This window comes from Pleurodeles waltl, chromosome 2_1 (assembly GCF_031143425.1).
Source record: "Pleurodeles waltl isolate 20211129_DDA chromosome 2_1, aPleWal1.hap1.20221129, whole genome shotgun sequence".
Lineage (NCBI taxonomy): Eukaryota > Metazoa > Chordata > Amphibia > Caudata > Salamandridae > Pleurodeles > Pleurodeles waltl.
Genome location: NC_090438.1, coordinates 636,936,730 through 636,956,221, shown reverse-complemented (window position 1 = coordinate 636,956,221; position 19,492 = coordinate 636,936,730).

Below are 19,492 nucleotides of genomic sequence, written 5' to 3'. Positions count from 1 at the left end.
AACGTTCCCAGACACCCACTCAACACACATCCACCACAACACAGCGTACTGTACAGGCACCTGCATCCACATCCAGCACACCTACACCAGTTACTAGCACTCCCTCTACATCCACTCCCACACCTTCCTCCATGTCCACCCCAACTGCCCCTAAAAAACTTTTCCTGTCCCGTGCTGACCTGTTCGAACCCACTGGCCCACCCCGTCTTGCCCCTAAACTTGCCCATCTCCTTGCCCTGTCCACTCCGTCCACATCTAAGCCTGCCCCAGTCCGTCCTTCCCATTCCGGTGCCCCTTTCCCAGAGATGAAGAAGCCCTGTGCTGCCCCAGGTCCATCTGCCACCCCCAGTCCAAGCCCGCTCCCCCACCTTCCAAGAGCAAACCCAAACCCCCTCCACCTCCCAAACGTAAGCCCAAGTCCCCCCTCCCAGACGTAAGTCCCCACCCCCACCATCCCCTCCCCCTGTTCCCTTAGGTGCCTGGCTGCCCCATTGATGTCCCATTATGGTGGAGTACCATGTGCACATGTGGGAGTCAGCTTTGGGCCATTTGGGCCTTTCAGCCTGTTTCACATGGTCTGGCCAATGGTCTTATTTAGATATTACATTTCTCAATATTTTTTAAAGTTTGAGTGACTAGTGTTGCTGTTGGCACAATCTGGAGACGTGGTTCATTGTTTCATTGGGGGGGAATGGCGTGCACATGTGTGTACTTTGAGCAGGTTGTATTGGCCTTGTGTTGGGTAAGTACCTCTTATTCTGGTGTGTATGGCTTGCGATGGTGTGAGGGGTTAGGTGTGCGTTGCATGAATGTGTAACTGTGCCCTTTCTTCCCTTGTTTACTAGGATGCAGTACTTACCATCATCGTCTTCATCGGCAGTCACGGTTGTGGAGGTATATGGTAAGGAGCAGCACTGGCATGATTTCCAACTCTCTCTCCATGTCTGTTTAGGCGTGTTGTGTGTGCCTACGGTGAGTGTTCCCTTTTATTTGGTTAGTTCCCTCCACACTTTGCATGGCGGTTGTTCCCACCCTAGAACTGATGGCGGTCTTGTGCTTCACTATTTGTTGGGTGGGTGGGGCCTTTACGGCGGCCTGTGGGCAGCCTCTTCCATCGCTGTCGGCACTCCTATGCTGGCAGTGTGTGGATTTCATACTGGCTGTTTCTCATGTGCTTCATCATGAGGCGGTCCAGACCGCCAGCCTGTTGGCGGTAGTTACAGCCACCGCCGGCGGTGCGGTGTTTACCACCATGTTCATAATCAGGGCCAAAGTGTCCTTTCAAGAGTCACCCTAGCATCCTAATGAGGTAGGTAGAACATGTATCAATGAGTTAAACAATATTTGGAAACAATTGTCCACAATGTTATGAGGTGAATGCCATGTTGGAATGTACTTTATAAAACCAGCAGCAGTGGGAGGTCGCTATCCTGGGATGAAATAACAAATGTGGAAGGGTGGGAAAGGAATGGGGGTATGCAACATGGAGAAATGGTGAGTGGAGGTGATTCAAAAAGGAGCAACTCAGGGAAGGGAAAAGTGTATGGAGTAACGGACAGAGCTGCCTGCTTTGGATCTGAGGAACAAGATTCGAGTCTTGGTGTTGACTCAACATCCTGTGATTTTGGGTGAATCAGTCAATTTCCCTTTGCCTAATGTAACCAAATAGTTTAACTGGCGCTTCTGAATTTTCTATTCTTTTTTTTTTACTATTTTGTTTGAGTTTCAGTGGAATAGCTGGAAACATCTTAAACACATCAAGTAAAAATAATATTAACCAGCAATTTACAATAATCAATTTAAAATAAGCACAATGCTGTTGCTTCTGTATGCGTTACTTTGCAGTCCATCAAGCGACACTCATAGCACCACAGAAAATGAAATGATAGGTTCATGGGAAACTAAAACGATTCTGTTTTCGTGAGAAATTATAAAATGTTTATTAAGAAAATACTTTTTAGAATCCGCACAATACATTTCTAATTAACAAGGGCAACATTCCAGATCAGTCTTTATAAAAGGACAACTGAAAAACCAAATGAAAAAAATATATAACCAAGAAAAAATAGTTAACCAAAAAAACGATCATTGCCATTAATCACATATCAATATATTGTACAAACTCAACTATGTCCTCTTATAGAAAGGGTTGTTTTGAAAGGAGCTCAATTCTGATGGGAGACATCTTTACCAGTGTGAGGAGACTGGAGGAATAGAAACCCTTGCTTAACAAAAGTGTACACTGAGATTCCGAGCTTTAACCTTGCAGATAGAGGCCAAAGCTAGACCGTGGCCATTAACGGTGCAAGCTTTCCAGCGTCGTAGGACAGGCCATGGTATAAACTTTTAAGAATGGAGAAAAATACACCTTAAGTGAGAAGTAAAGTAAATAACTGCTGTGAGCCTATGTAGTTGCTGATGACTAATCCTAGAAAGCAAGCCAATTGGAAAGAAAAGCTTCCTGTCAGCAGTCACATGATGCACACCTGGGAAGCACTGGATGGAGTGTGGTGGGCTGCACAACGGCTTGTTCATGGTCCACCATCCTTTGGTGCATTCAGCTGCACTTAGTGGAGACTACTAGGGTTTGTCAACTGTGCCACCACAGGGTTTAAGTACACAACGTGCCCATTTAGGAGCAGACCACAAAGGTGAAATAAAACAAAAATATTAAATTAAACAGCATTCGTTTACACAGGCAAGAACACACAGTAGATAATACTCCCTACCCTGCTTGTGTGATCTATGCCCTTAGCTTCTAAAACCATGACCTGATATGTACCACGGATAGTGATTTTTTTCTTTCAACCTGCATCACTAAAGTGCTGTTAAGCTCTGTGTTGACAGGTCATTGTTGTCAGCTGTGTCATGAGAAATGGTTCGATCGTTGCTCATCAGGATTGCAACTCCCAGAATACATTCAGTTGTGCAAGGGAAAATAGGGGCACATTACAACCCCGGAGATAAAAAACACCTAGCGCTGCGTCGATGGCCACCAAAAGACCGTCACCGTGGCTACCAGCCATCCACCCTACTATGACCACAACCGGATTTCCGCCAGAAGGTTGGCGGAAAACTGGCTGTGGTCATGCCGGCGGATGGCGGTAAGGTGGCGCTGCACGCCACGTCCCGTCTCCTGCTGGAGGACCCCCTGACTACAGGTAAGTTGGGTGTTCCGACATGGGAGGGTGGTGGAGGGTGTTGTGTGTGTGTGGGTGTGTGTGCATGCCTGTGCGTGCATGTATGCAGGTGTGTGATGCGTGTTGTATGTGTGTGCATGTATGGATGTGTGAGTGCGTGTATGTTGTGTTGTGTGAATGCATGTGTGTTTGTATGTATGTCAGTGTGTGTGGATGTGTGTGTCAATGGATGTATGCATGCGTGGATGAATGTGGGTATGAGTGTGTGTATGGGTGTGTTTGTGTGTGCATGAAAGTGCATGTATGTTGTGTTGGGGGTCTGGGGAGGAGTGGGAGGGATCTGGGGAGGAGGGGGGTGGAGGAATCTAGGGAGGGGGGCAGGGAAGACCCCTATCAGTGACAGGGAAGGCATTCCCTGTCACTGATAGTGCCTACCGCCATGGCGGTCATTACTGCTGTGGCGGTCAGTGTGGTACATTGGGCCTGTTGGCAGTACTTTCCTCCATATTAACGCCCTCCGCCGGGGTCATAATGACCCCCATAGTGTCCTTTCAAGAGTTATACTAGCATCCTCATGGGGTAGGTGAAACACATATCAATGAGTTAAGCAATATTTGCAAACAATTGACCACAATGCTATGAGGTGAACGCCATGTTGGACTGTACTTTATAAAAGCAGGAACTGTGTGGGGTCGCTATACTAGGATGAAATAACAAGTGTGGAGGAGTGGGAAGGGAACGGGGTCTGCAACATGGAGAAATGGTGGGTGGGAGTTGATTCGAAAAGCAGCAACATGGAGAAGGGAAAAGCATTTGGTGTAACGGCCAGAACTGCCGGCTTTGGATCTGAGGCACATGGTTTGAGTCTCGGTTTTGACTCAACATACGATTCTGGGGCAATCACTCAATTTCCATGTGCCCAATGTAGTCAAATACTTTAACTGGCACTCATGTAAAGTGCTCCAATGCTTTCTAGTCAAGTTTGCACTGTAAGCAACTGTAAAAAATAAAGTGTTTGTGGGAGTGGAAAGCAGACGTGTGCTGTTGCAGGCCGGACATAAACGCAAGATGAAAGTTGTAAAACACATGCACTCTCAGAAGAGTGCTTAGCGCTGGTAAACATGTGATGAAAGTTTTAAAACACATGCTCTCTCAATACGAGCAGGAAACAAAGTAAAAATAATCCCACAAAATGTGACAAAACAACCAAAGCGTTAAAGTCACAAACAGTTAGGAGCACACCTGCCTAACATCCCAGCAAATAATCAGCCCCATTGCATCATGATAAATGTAGTTTCCTCAAAAAACGAACTCAGTTACTTTTAAATATTTTACCTCTAAATAGGTGCAGCCTTTGCTGTGCATCTCTGGACACATGTGTTTCTGGGTTAATCCCTTCTTCAGCAGAGAACAAATTTTACGGGGTGCTGGAAATGCTGCCATTAATCAACCGGTTTCAATACCTCTTCACTGGCATGCCGGTGCCTGCTCCAGAGCTCGTCAGCCCAGTGGCTCAAGGGAGCCTTTTTAAAGTCACAAACAGTTAGGAGCACACCTGCCTAACATCCCAGCAAATAATCAGCCCCATTGCATCATGATAAATGTATTTTCCTCAAAAAACGAACTCAGTTACTTTTAAATATTTCACCTCTAAATAGGTGCAGCCTTTGCTGTGCATCTCTGAACACATGTGTTTCTGGGTTAATCCCTTCTTCACAAATGCTGGAATGGAAGACAGGGTGCTCCCCATTTTGACTGAACCAAAGCGTTAAGATACAGTCCTTGGGTAGTACTCCATGGGAGTAAACAAAAAACAAAAATGAGGGACAAAGAGGAAGAATTCACCCCCAACAAACAAGCATTTTTAAGGGACAAATGAAAGGATGATTAAAAAGCAAGGGGTGGGCTGTAAGCTCACAAAGTATATACAACAGGCATCAAAGAGACAGTGCAAACTCTGCCTAGGCTTGATCTAAAAACAGGAGGATGCTGGGAATGCTAGCCATTTTATAGCACCCAGCTATGGGTGGGTACGGCTTGCATGTACTGTAAAACACTTTCCTGTTTTTGTTTTTTTTTATCTCAAAATGGGACTCACCTCATTAGTCCCAGGGTGGAGAACGAGCGACTTAGAAGTAACACTAATGTCTCTTTGAATTATCTCTTTTTACACAAAACCTATAAAGTTGTACACATTTGTCAGAGTATTGTCATTCTCTGTAATCTAAAAATGATTCTGCCCAATTCTAGAAGTATGGAATTGTGTTTTTTTCCTAATTGACATCAGCCTTCCGTGTGGTTTCTAAGTTCCTCAACACTTTTTAAAATGTCATGACTCAAGTTATCCCTAATTTGGTTCTTTCTGCTAAAGAACACATATTTGTAACTTTGTATTTTGAATGATATACCTTTTGGTTCCTTAATCCTATTTTAACTCCACATTTTATTGAAACTCCCAATTTGGCATTTGTTATTTGTTATTGCTTCTTTGCTTTTCACCCTTTATTTCCTTGGCTATTAGAGGCCGGTTTTGAAAGTTGAGGGGCACTCCTAGGGCCTCTGTTCCTTTCCCCAGTACACTGAGGTTCATGGTAGCAAGCACAGAGGGGAAGAGAGATATGTCAGAGAGGCAGAGAGAAAGAGCACAAGATCAGGGGAGAAGAAAAAGGAGAGAAAGAGCAAGAGAGATTAGAGTAGGCAATGAGAAAAATTAGGAAGAAAGTGCACTGGTCTGATCATTTCTGCTAGGGCTACTTTAAATTCCCAGTCCAGCCATGCATTTATATATATTGTTTGGATACGTATTGTTTGAATGACGTACTATCAGTCAGAATATCCGAAGTGTGTAATAAAATTGTAAAAATGAAACTGAATGCAACTGAGTTGAGTGTTATTTAAAGAGCACAGCGCTTCATGATTTTGGTACAAAGCACTTTTTTAATGAATGGTTATTATGTGTTCCACAAACTCAAGATCCAATAAAATATTGCTACTAGGGATTTCCCAAAATACGTGCAATTTCAAATTGCAATTGTTTTCAAAACTATTGTTTAACCCCTTCGCTGCCAGGCCTTTTCCCCCTCCTGTGCCAGGCCCTTTTTTGCCTATTTGGGGCAGTTCGCGCTTAGGCCCTCATAACTTTTTGTCCACATAAGCTAACCAAGCCAAATTTGCGTCCTTTTTTTCCAACATCCTAGGGATTCTAAAGGTACCCAGACTTTGTGGGTTCCCCTGAAGGAGGCCAAGAAATTGGCCAAAATACAGTGAAAATTTCGTTTTTTTCAAACAAATTGGAAAAAGGGGCTGCAGAAGAAGGCTTGTGGTTTTTCCCCTGAAAATGGCATCAACAAAGGGTCTGTGGTGCTAAACTCAGCAGCTTCCCAGCTTTCAGGAACAGGCAGACTTGAATCCGAAAACCCAATTTTTCAACACAATTTTGGCATTTTACTGGGGCATACCCCATTTGTGCAATTTTTTGTGCTTTCAGCCTCCTTCCAGTCAGTGACAGGAATGGTCATGAAACCAATGCTGGATCCCAGAAACCTAAACATTTCTGAAAAGTAGACGAAATTCTGAATTCAGCAAGGGGTCATTTGTGTAGATCCTACAAGGGTTTCCTACAGAAAATAACAGCTGAAAAAGAAAAATATTGAAATTGAGGTGAAAAAACCATCAATTTTTCTCTACGTTTTACTCTGTAACTTTTCCCTGCAATGTCAGATTATCGAAAGCAATATACCGTTACGTCTGCTGGACTCCTCTGGTTGCGGGGATATATAGGGTTTGTAGGTTCATCAAGAACCCGAGGAACCCAGAGCCAATAAATGAGCTGCACCCTGCAGTGCGTTTTCATTCTATACCGGGTATACAGCAATTCATTTGCTGAAATATAAGGAGTAAAAAATTGCTATCAAGAAAACCTTTGCATTTCCAAAAAGGGCACAAGATAAGGTGTTGAGGAGCAGTGGTTATTTGCACATCTCTGAATTCCGGGGTGACCATAGTAGCATGTGAATTACAGGGAATTTCTCAAATAGATGTCTTTTTTACACACACTCCTATATTTGGAAGGAAAAAATGTAGAGAAAGACAAGGGGCAATAGTACTTGTTTTGCTAATCTATGTTCCCCCAAGTCTCCCGATAAAAATGGTACCTCACTTGTGTGGGTAGGCCTAGCACCCGCGACAGGATATGCCCCAAAACACAACGTGGACACATCACAGAAAACAGAGCTGTTTTTAGCAAAGTGACTACCTGTAGATTTTGGCCTCTAGCTCAGCCGCCACCTAGGGAAACCTACCAAACCTGTGCATTTCTGAAAACTAGAGACCTAGGGGAATCCAAGGAGGGGTGACTTGTGTGGCTCGGACCAGGTTCTGTTACCCAGAATCCTTTGCAAACCTCAAAATTTGGCTAAAAAAACACATGTTCCTCACATTTCTGTGGCAGAAAGTTCTGGAATCTGAGAGGAGCCACAAATTTCCTTCCACCCAGCGTTCCCCCACGTCTCCCGATAAAAATGATACCTCACTTGTGTGGGTAGGCCTAGCGCCCGCGACAGGATATGCCCCAAAACACAACGTGGACATATCACAGAAAACAGAGCTGTTTTTAGCAAAGTGACTACCTGTAGATTTTGGCCTCTAGCTCAGCCGCCACCTAGGGAAACCTACCAAACCTGTGCATTTCTGAAAACTAGAGACCTAGGGGAATCCAAGGAGGGGTGACTTGCGGGGCTCGGACCAGGTTCTGTTACCCAGAATCCTTTGCAAACCTCAAAATTTGGCTAAAAAAACACATGTTCCTCACATTTCTGTGGCAGAAAGTTCTGGAATCTGAGAGGAGCCACAAATTTCCTTCCACCCAGCGTTCGCCCACGTCTCCCGATAAAAATGATACCTCACTTGTGTGGGTAGGCCTAGCGCCCGCGACAGGATATGCCCCAAAACACAACGTGGACATATCACAGAAAACAGAGCTGTTTTTAGCAAAGTGACTACCTGTAGATTTTGGCCTCTAGCTCAGCCGCCACCTAGGGAAACCTACCAAACCTGTGCATTTCTGAAAACTAGAGACCTAGGGGAATCCAAGGAGGGGTGACTTGCGGGGCTCGGACCAGGTTCTGTTACCCAGAATCCTTTGCAAATCTCAAAATTTGGCTAAAAAAACACATGTTCCTCACATTTCTGTGGCAGAAAGTTCTGGAATCTGAGAGGAGGCACAAATTTCCTTCCACCCAGCGTTCCCCGACGTCTCCCGATAAAAATGATACCTCACTTGTGTGGGTAGGCCTAGCGCCCGCGACAGGATATACCCCAAAACACAACGTGGACATATCACAGAAAACAGAGCTGTTTTTAGCAAAGTGACTACCTGTAGATTTTGGCCTCTAGCTCAGCCGCCACCTAGGGAAACCTACCAAACCTGTGCTTTTCTGAAAACTAGAGACCTAGGGGAATCCAAGGAGGGGTGACTTGCGGGGCTCGGACCAGGTTCTGTTACCCAGAATCCTTTGCAAACCTCAAAATTTGGCTAAAAAAACACATGTTCCTCACATTTCTGTGGCAGAAAGTTCTGGAATCTGAGAGGAGGCACAAATTTCCTTCCACCCAGCGTTCCCCCACGTCTCCCGATAAAAATGATACCTCACTTGTGTGGGTAGGCCTAGCGCCCGCGACAGGATATGCCCCAAAACACAACGTGGACATATCACAGAAAACAGAGCTGTTTTTAGCAAAGTGACTACCTGTAGATTTTGGCCTCTAGCTCAGCCGCCACCTAGGGAAACCTATCAAACCTGTGCATTTCTGAAAACTAGAGACCTAGGGGAATCCAAGGAGGGGTGACTTGCGGGGCTCGGACCAGGTTCTGTTACCCAGAATCCTTTGCAAATCTCAAAATTTGGCTAAAAAAACACATGTTCCTCACATTTCTGTGGCAGAAAGTTCTGGAATCTGAGGGGAGCCACAAATTTCCTTCCACCCAGCGTTCCCCCACGTCTCCCGATAAAAATGATACCTCACTTGTGTGGGTAGGCCTAGCGCCCGCGACAGGATATGCCCCAAAACACAACGTGGACACATCACAGAAAACAGAGCTGTTTTTAGCAAAGTGACTACCTGGAGATTTTGGCCTCTAGCTCAGCCGCCACCTAGGGAAACCTACCAAACCTGTACATTTCTGAAAACTAGAGACCTAGGGGAATCCAAGGAGGGGTGACTTGTGTGGCTCGGACCAGGTTCTGTTACCCAGAATCCTTTGCAAACCTCAAAATTTGGCTAAAAAAACACATGTCCCTCACATTTCTGTGGCAGAAAGTTCTGGAATCTGAGAGGAGCTACAAATTTCCTTCCACCCAGCGTTCCCCCAAGTCTCCCGATAAAAATGATACCTCACTTGCGTGGGTAGGCCTAGCGCCGGCGACAGGAAACACCCCAAAGCGCAACGTGGACACATCCTAAATTTTGGAAAAAAACAGAGGTGTTTTTTGCGAAGTGCCTACCTGTAGATTTTGGCCTCTAGCTCAGCCGGCACCTAGGGAAACCTACCAAACCTATGCATTTCTGAAAACTAGAGACCTAGGGGAATCCAAGGAGGGGTGACTTGCGGGGCTCGGACCAGGTTCTGTTACCCAGAATCCTTTGCAAACCTCAAAATGTGGCTAAAAATACACATGTTACTCACATTTCTGTGGCAGAAAGTTCTGGAATCTGAGAGGAGCCACAAATTTCCTTCCACCCAGCGTTCCCCCACGTCTCCCGATAAAAATGATACCTCACTTGTGTGGGTAGGCCTAGCGCCCGCGACAGGATATGCCCCAAAACACAACGTGGACATATCACAGAAAACAGAGCTGTTTTTAGCAAAGTGACTACCTGTAGATTTTGGCCTCTAGCTCAGCCGCCACCTAGGGAAACCTACCAAACCTGTGCATTTCTGAAAACTAGAGACCTAGGGGAATCCAAGGAGGGGTGACTTGTGGGGCTCGGACCAGGTTCTGTTACCCAGAATCCTTTGCAAATCTCAAAATTTGGCTAAAAAAACACATGTTCCTCACATTTCTGTGGCAGAAAGTTCTGGAATCTGAGAGGAGCCACAAATTTCCTTCCACCCAGCGTTCCCCGACGTCTCCCGATAAAAATGATACCTCACTTGTGTGCGTAGGCCTAGCGCCCGCGACAGGATATGCCCCAAAACACAACGTGGACATATCACAGAAAACAGAGCTGTTTTTAGCAAAGTGACTACCTGTAGATTTTGGCCTCTAGCTCAGCCGCCACCTAGGGAAACCTACCAAACCTGTGCTTTTCTGAAAACTAGAGACCTAGGGGAATCCAAGGAGGGGTGACTTGCGGGGCTCGGACCAGGTTCTGTTACCCAGAATCCTTTGCAAACCTCAAAATTTGGCTAAAAAAACACATGTTCCTCACATTTCTGTGGCAGAAAGTTCTGGAATCTGAGAGGAGGCACAAATTTCCTTCCACCCAGCGTTCCCCCACGTCTCCCGATAAAAATGATACCTCACTTGTGTGGGTAGGCCTAGCGCCCGCGACAGGATATGCCCCAAAACACAACGTGGACATATCACAGAAAACAGAGCTGTTTTTAGCAAAGTGACTACCTGTAGATTTTGGCCTCTAGCTCAGCCGCCACCTAGGGAAACCTATCAAACCTGTGCATTTCTGAAAACTAGAGACCTAGGGGAATCCAAGGAGGGGTGACTTGCGGGGCTCGGACCAGGTTCTGTTACCCAGAATCCTTTGCAAATCTCAAAATTTGGCTAAAAAAACACATGTTCCTCACATTTCTGTGGCAGAAAGTTCTGGAATCTGAGGGGAGCCACAAATTTCCTTCCACCCAGCGTTCCCCCACGTCTCCCGATAAAAATGATACCTCACTTGTGTGGGTAGGCCTAGCGCCCGCGACAGGATATGCCCCAAAACACAACGTGGACACATCACAGAAAACAGAGCTGTTTTTAGCAAAGTGACTACCTGGAGATTTTGGCCTCTAGCTCAGCCGCCACCTAGGGAAACCTACCAAACCTGTACATTTCTGAAAACTAGAGACCTAGGGGAATCCAAGGAGGGGTGACTTGTGTGGCTCGGACCAGGTTCTGTTACCCAGAATCCTTTGCAAACCTCAAAATTTGGCTAAAAAAACACATGTCCCTCACATTTCTGTGGCAGAAAGTTCTGGAATCTGAGAGGAGCTACAAATTTCCTTCCACCCAGCGTTCCCCCAAGTCTCCCGATAAAAATGATACCTCACTTGCGTGGGTAGGCCTAGCGCCGGCGACAGGAAACACCCCAAAGCGCAACGTGGACACATCCTAAATTTTGGAAAAAAACAGAGGTGTTTTTTGCGAAGTGCCTACCTGTAGATTTTGGCCTCTAGCTCAGCCGGCACCTAGGGAAACCTACCAAACCTGTGCATTTCTGAAAACTAGAGACCTAGGGGAATCCAAGGAGGGGTGACTTGCGGGGCTCGGACCAGGTTCTGTTACCCAGAATCCTTTGCAAACCTCAAAATGTGGCTAAAAATACACATGTTACTCACATTTCTGTGGCAGAAAGTTCTGGAATCTGAGAGGAGCCACAAATTTCCTTCTACCCAGCGTTCCCCCAAGTCTCCCGATAAAAATGATACCTCACTTGTGTGGGTAGGCCTAGCGCCGGCGACAGGAAACACCCCAAAGCGCAACGTGGACACATCCTAAATTTTGGAAAAAAACAGAGGTGTTTTTTGCGAAGTGCCTACCTGTAGATTTTGGCCTCTAGCTCAGCCGGCACCTAGGGAAACCTACCAAAACTGTGCATTTCTGAAAACTAGAGACCTAGGGGAATCCAAGGAGGGGTGACTTGCGGGGCTCGGACCAGGTTCTGTTACCCAGAATCCTTTGCAAACCTCAAAATTTGGCTAAAAAAACACATGTCCCTCACATTTCTGTGGCAGAAAGTTCTGGAATCTGAGAGGAGCTACAAATTTCCTTCCACCCAGCGTTCCCCCAAGTCTCCCGATAAAAATGATACCTCACTTGCGTGGGTAGGCCTAGCGCCGGCGACAGGAAACACCCCAAAGCGCAACGTGGACACATCCTAAATTTTGGAAAAAAACAGAGGTGTTTTTTGCGAAGTGCCTACCTGTAGATTTTGGCCTCTAGCTTAGCCGGCACCTAGGGAAACCTACCAAACCTGTGCATTTCTGAAAACTAGAGACCTAGGGGAATCCAAGGAGGGGTGACTTGCGGGGCTCGGACCAGGTTCTGTTACCCAGAATCCTTTGCAAACCTCAAAATTTGGCTAAAAATACACATGTTACTCACATTTCTGTGGCAGAAAGTTCTGGAATCTGAGAGGAGCCACAAATTTCCTTCTACCCAGCGTTCCCCCAAGTCTCCCGATAAAAATGATACCTCACTTGCGTGGGTAGGCCTAGCGCCGGCGACAGGAAACAACCCAAAGCGCAACGTGGACACATCCTAAATTTTGGAAAAAAACAGAGGTGTTTTTTGCGAAGTGCCTACCTGTAGATTTTGGCCTCTAGCTCAGCCGGCACCTAGGGAAACCTACCAAACCTGTGCATTTCTGAAAACTAGAGACCTAGGGGAATCCAAGGAGGGGTGACTTGCGGGGCTCGGACCAGGTTCTGTTACCCAGAATCCTTTGCAAACCTCAAAATTTGGCTAAAAATACACATGTTACTCACATTTCTGTGGCAGAAAGTTCTAGAATCTGTGAGGAGCCACAAATTTCCTTCTACCCAGCGTTCCCCCAAGTCTCCCGATAAAAATGATACCTCACTTGTGTGGGTAGGACTAGCGCCCACGAAAGGAAAGGGCCCAAAACACAACGTGGACACATCACATTTTTTTATAAAAAGCAGTGCCTACCTGTGGATTTTGGCCTGTAGCTCAGCCGACACCTGAGGAAACCTAGCAAACCAGTGCATTTTTGAAAACTAGAAACCCAGGGGAATCCAAGATGGGGTGACTTGCGGGGCTCTGACCAGGTTATGTTACCCAGAATCCTTTGCAAACATCAAAATTTGGCCCAAAAAACACTTTTTCCTCTCATTTTGGTGACAGAAAGTTCTGGAATCTGAGAGGAGCCACAAATTTCCTTCCACCCAGCGTTCCCCTAAGTCTCTCGATAAAAATGGTACATCACTTCTGTGGGTAGGCCTAGCGCCCACAAAAGGAAATGGCCCAAAACACAACGTGGACACAACATATTTTTTCGCAGAAAACAGAGGTGTTTTTTGCAAGGTGCCTACCTGTGGTGTTTGGCCTGTAGCTCAGCCGGCCCCGGGGGGGGGGGGCAGAAATGCCCTAAAATAAATTTGCCCCCCCAACCCCCACCCTCCCCCGCCGGGAGCGACCCTTGCCTACGGGGTCGCTCCCCCTGCGTGACATTGGCACCAAAAAACAAATCCCCGGTGCCTAGTGGTTTCTGCCCCCTTGGGGGCAGGTTGACCTAAACTCAGCCAATCTGCCTCCAAGGGGGGCAGAAATGGCCTAAATACAATTTGTCCCCCAGGGGAGCGACTTTTGCCTGATGGGTCGCTCCCCATCTCTAAAAAAAAAAAAACAAAGAAGAAAAAAAAGAAAAAAAAGAAAAATTCCCCTGGCGCCTAGAGGTTTCTGCCCCCCCCCTGGGGCAGATCGGCCTAATAATAGGCCGATCTGCCCCCCGGGGGGGCAGAAATGGCCTAAAATAAATTTGCCCCCTTGCCTACGGGGTCGCTCCCCCTGCGTGACATTGGCGCCAAAAAACAAATCCCCGGTGCCTAGTGGTTTCTGCCCCCTTGGGGGCAGATTGACCTAAAATTGGCCAATCTGCCCCCAGTGGGGCAGAAATGGTCTAAATACAATTTGCCCCCCCAGGGGAGCGACCCTTGCCTGATGGGTCGCTCCCCATCTCTAAAAAAAGAAACAACAAAAAAAAAAAACACAAAAAAAAAATTGCCCTGGTGCCTAGAGTGTTCTGCCCCCCCCCCCCGCGGGGGCAGTTCGGCCTCATAATAGGCCGATCTGTCCCCCGGGGGGGCAGAAATGGCCTAAAATAAATTTGCCCCCCCAACCCCCACCCCCCCCCCCGGGAGCGACCCTTGCCTACGTGGTCGCTCCCCCTGCGTGACATTGGCGCCAAAAAACAAATCCCCGGTGCCTAGTGATTTCTGCCCCCTTGGGGGCAGATTGACCTAAAATTGGCCAATCTGCCCCCAGGGGGGCAGAAATGGTCTAAATACAATTTGCCCCCCCAGGGGAGCGACCCTTGCCTGATGGGTCGCTCCCCATCTCTAAAAAAAGAAACAACAACAAAAAAAACAACAAAAAAAATTGCCCTGGCGCCTAGAGTGTTCTGCCCCCCCCGGGGGGCAGTTCGGCCTAATAATAGGCCGATCTGTCCCCCGGGGGGGCAGAAATGGCCTAAAATAAATTTGCCCCCCCAACCCCCACCCCACCCCGGGAGCGACCCTTGCCTACGGGGTCGCTCCCCCTGCGTGACATTGGTGCCAAAAAACAAATCCCCGGTGCCTAGTGGTTTCTGCCCCCTTGGGGGCAGATTGACCTAAAATTGGCCAATCTGCCCCCAGGGGGGCAGAAATGGTCTAAATACAATTTGCCCCCTCCCCAGGGGAGCGACCCTTGCCTGATGGGTCGCTCCCCATCTCTAAAAAAAGAAACAACAAAAAAAAACACAAAAAAAAAATTGCCCTGGCGCCTAGAGTGTTCTGCCCCCCCCCCCGGGGGCAGTTCGGCCTAATAATAGGCCGATCTGTCCCCCGGGGGGGCAGAAATGGCCTAAAATAAATTTGCCCCCCCCAACCCCCACCCCCCCCCGGGAGCGACCCTTGCCTACGGGGTCGCTCCCCCTGCGTGACATTGGCGCCAAAAAACAAATCCCCGGTGCCTAGTGGTTTCTGCCCCCTTGGGGGCAGATTGACCTAAAATTGGCCAATCTGCCCCCAGGGGGGCAGAAATGGTCTAAATACAATTTGCCCCCCCAGGGGAGCGACCCTTGCCTGATGGGTCGCTCCCCATCTCTAAAAAAAGAAACAACAAAAAAAAAAAACACAAAAGAAAATTGCCCTGGCGCCTAGAGTGTTCTGCCCCCCCCCCGGGGGCAGTTCGGCCTAATAATAGGCCGGTCTGTCCCCCGGGGGGGCAGAAATGGCCTAAAATAAATTTGCCCCCCCAACCCCCACCCCCCCCCCCGGGAGCGACCCTTGCCTACGGGGTCGCTCCCCCTGCGTGACATTGGCGCCAAAAAACAAATCCCCGGTGCCTAGTGATTTCTGCCCCCTTGGGGGCAGATTGACCTAAAATTGGCCAATCTGCCCCCAGGGGGGCAGAAATGGTCTAAATACAATTTGCCCCCCCAGGGGAGCGACCCTTGCCTGATGGGTCGCTCCCCATCTCTAAAAAAAGAAAAAAAAAAAAAAAAAAGCACAGAAAAAAAATTGCCCTGGCGCCTAGAGTGTTCTGCCCCCCCCCCGGGGGCAGTTCGGCCTAATAATAGGCCGATCTGTCCCCCGGGGGGGCAGAAATGGCCTAAAATAAATTTGCCCCCTCAACCCCCACCCCCCCCCCCCGGGAGCGACCCTTGCCTACGGGGTCGCTCCCCCTGCGTGACATTGGCGCCAAAAAACAAATCCCCGGTGCCTAGTGGTTTCTGCCCCCTTGGGGGCAGATTGACCTAAAATCGCCCAATCTGCCCCCAGGGGGGCAGAAATGGTCTAAATACAATTTGCCCCCCAGGGGAGCGACCCTTGCCTGATGGGTCGCTCCCCATCTCTAAAAAAAAAAAAAGAACAAAAAAAAAAACACCAAAAAAAAAATTGCCCTGGCGCCTAGAGGTTTCTTCCCCCCCTGGGGGCAGATCGGCCTAATAATAGGCCGATCTGCCCCCAGGGGGGGCAGAATTGGCCTAAAATAAATTCCCCTCCCCCCCCAGGGAGCGACCCTTGCCTAAGTGGTCGCTCCCTTTGCGTGAAATTCACGCAAAGAAAAAACTCCCTGGTGTCTAGTGGTTTCTACCCCCCTTGGGGGCAGATTGGCCTCATCAAAATAGGCCAATCTGCCCCCAAGGGGGGCAGAAATGGGCAAAATAAAATTTTCCCCCAAGGGGAGCGACCCTTGCCTAAGGGGTCGCTCCCCACCAAAAAAAAAAAAAATGAAACAAAAAAAAAAAAATGGTCCCTCGTGCCTAGAGGTTTCTGCCCCCCCTGGGGGCAGATCGGCCTAATAGTAGGCCGATCTGCCCCCAGGGGGGGCAGAAAAGGCCTTCCCGAAAATATGCCCCCCTGGGAGCGACCCTTGCCCAAGGGGTCGCTCCCTTTTGTCAATAACAATAAAAAAAAAAAAAAATCCCTGGTGTCTAGTGGTTTCTACCCCCCTTGGGGGCAGATTGGCCTCATCAAAATAGGCCAATCTGCCCCCAAGGGGGGCAGAAATGGCCAAAATATAATTTTCCCCCAAGGGGAACGACCCTTGCCTAAGGGGTCGCTCCCCACCTCAATAAAAAAAAAATGAAACAAAAAAAAAAAAAAAAAAAAAAAAAATGGTCCCTGGTGCCTAGAGGTTTCTGCCCCCCCTGGGGGCAGAAAAGGCCTTTTCAAAAAAATGCCCCCCCTGGGAGCGACCCTTGCCCAAGGGGTCGCTCCCTTTTGTCAATTTCTACGGAAAAAAAAAAAATCCCTGGTGTCTAGTGGGGTTTCAAAAACCGGATTGCAACCGGCTTTTGCATTTCTTTTTCAATCGCGCTGGAAGCAGAGCTTCCAGCGCGACGAGGGAGGCCCCTGTGACACATCAGCGCGCGCGCAATAGAAATAAAAACATCTGGGTGCAAATAATGTTATTGGACTGATTTTGGTTTAGATTTTGCATCTGATGACAAACTCTGTTGTAAGTAATAGCTGCTTCCCTTATGTCAGGCATTCTGCAGAATCCTTCAATGCTTTCTCGCTCTGACTGGATCAATAACACGCCTTCTATGACGACTGAACTCAACTGGTAGCCTCTTTACACTACTCATGGTTTCCTCCCTAGTGGGAAACTATTGCTTTACATTGTTCCATTTTTCTTTGAGCTCTACCTTGTTATGTGGTATGTCAAGTGCATGCTCACAGGGGTATACATATGCATGTATTACTGCTCAGACACAGACATTCCTTTCTCATTATCACAATGCAAATACAGTATAACAATCTGCTAATTATACAGCACATTCACTGTATAGAACATTTTCATCTACAATTCATAGTATTGCCCTTTTGAAATGGTACCGCCTTTAACAACCGTGGATGGATGAAACACTGATTACCTTTCCTAGCTTTTAACTAGGGACTTACAGCTCACAGAGCTCTCAGCAGCGCACGCTCAACTGACGAAGCTACCATATCATTTTGGTTCAGTGTTTACAAAACATGAGTAAAACTTATTTAGAGACCCAACCCAGAGGGGAAAAACTTCCACAGAAAAAAAGTATTTTTGTTAGAAAAACCCTCACCCACCCGGGTTACCCCTTGGTGGCATGATTCATCATTGTGTTTCTTCCCATTCTGCTGCAGAAAGAGGCGTGCTACGACTGACGGAATACGTGGGAGCACTATTGGTATCAGCGATGCAGATGCTAGAAAAGGATAGGAGTGGTGGGGTCTTGGTAAATTAAAAATACCCCCCTTATGGATGATATTACTAGTTTAATGAGTCTCACAGGGGTGGTATGATTAAAAAGGGGTGTCAGGAAGGTGGGTATGTTATGTACCTGTCCTCCTTGGTGGTCTACATGTTTCGGAGGTTACCCCTAAATTCCTCTTCAGGACCAAAGTGATCTCCCTAGTATCACTCCTTGTGTGCCTTACACTAGTAGAAGTACTTTTACTATTTACTGTGGTAAGGTGATATATACCAATTAAATTAAATTAAATAAATACTACCCATCAGTGTCAATGCTCTGCTGGGCAAATTTTCAAAGTTTATGCTAATTGCATCATAGGTCCTCCGGGAGAGGGGGTGCTTTAAAACCTACTCCTTACCTCGCCGTGGCCTGAATAAGACCAGGTGCTAATAATGAATTAAAAAATAAAAGACTATGACATAATATGTTATTTTTAGTGTGCATAGTTTATTTCGGAAATGTTCACTGTACTTACTTTTCATTTGTAAATTTATCAAAAACAACTCGAATAAAACACTCTTCCTGGTGAACTGCGGCTAAATTAATTCCCAAATTAATGTCATGTCTGAGTGTCTCTATTCAGTGTCAATGAAGCTGATGTGACGTTCAAAGCCCTTTGTCATATGATTTCCGTCTCTCACCATTGTCAGTCAGTAGGCTTATGGCGATGATGTCATGTAGAAAGACCTGCAGTTGGTCCCTTCACGAGAAAAAGAGACATTCCCCGACCCCGTTACAAGAGGGTGGAACACACAGAAATTTGAAAATACCCGCATCAAAGAACAAGTATATATGAGATGTGCGAGAAAAAGAACCCAAATTAATCATGTAATCGCGTGCAGAGGACACTTCTTCATTACTCATTCCATAGCAAATAAAACAGCATGTATGCAATTTAATAGCTCCTGTTTGTTTTTGAGCTACACGTTGTACAGGAAGTGTACATACTAGTCCTGTGTTGGTAAATTGTTCGGTGAGGGATGCAACACTGGCAGTGCTAACTTGGAAAGTAATTGGTACAAACGCCCTACAGTTCTTCCTTATGTGGAGCTTGTGGATGGTTAGCTAAGGTTTTGAGCTCATCCCCCACCAGGACTCGTCTTCATCCTAGAAACTGACACATCAGTGCATAATGGTCTGCTTTTTCTATTCATCCCCTGTTCTCTTTTCTAACCTCAGTCTGAGCATTGAAGGTTATCATTGATGGGGATTCCTGAGTCATGGATTCACATAAGGTTGGCATATGTCAGATATAACCGGCTTGTTGTGTTGGTGGTTTGAGAGACGTGGGCACAGTAAAGAGTATAATACCCACAACCTTCAACACACACCATTAGGAAATAGGTTTAGGGTCTCCACCTTCCTTAATGTGATTAGGGCACAATGCTTGCAGTCCTTGGTTTTTATTAGATTGAGTATAGCAATGCGCAAGCGCTACTTCTTAGTTTGCAGCGCGCAAGCGCTGCTTTTCTGACGTGTTGTAATCTTTTTGTGGACTTTAACCATGCCCACTCACGCCCATCAGTTTCATTCGTTCCTGGGCTTGCCGTGCAGAAATCCGTTGATGTCATTGGTAAATGCTTTATGTTTGTCCCGTCTTGGGGCAGTTTTGTTACCACCTTGCAGACTGCCCCTGTTACATGGATAATTGAACGATTGCTGATATA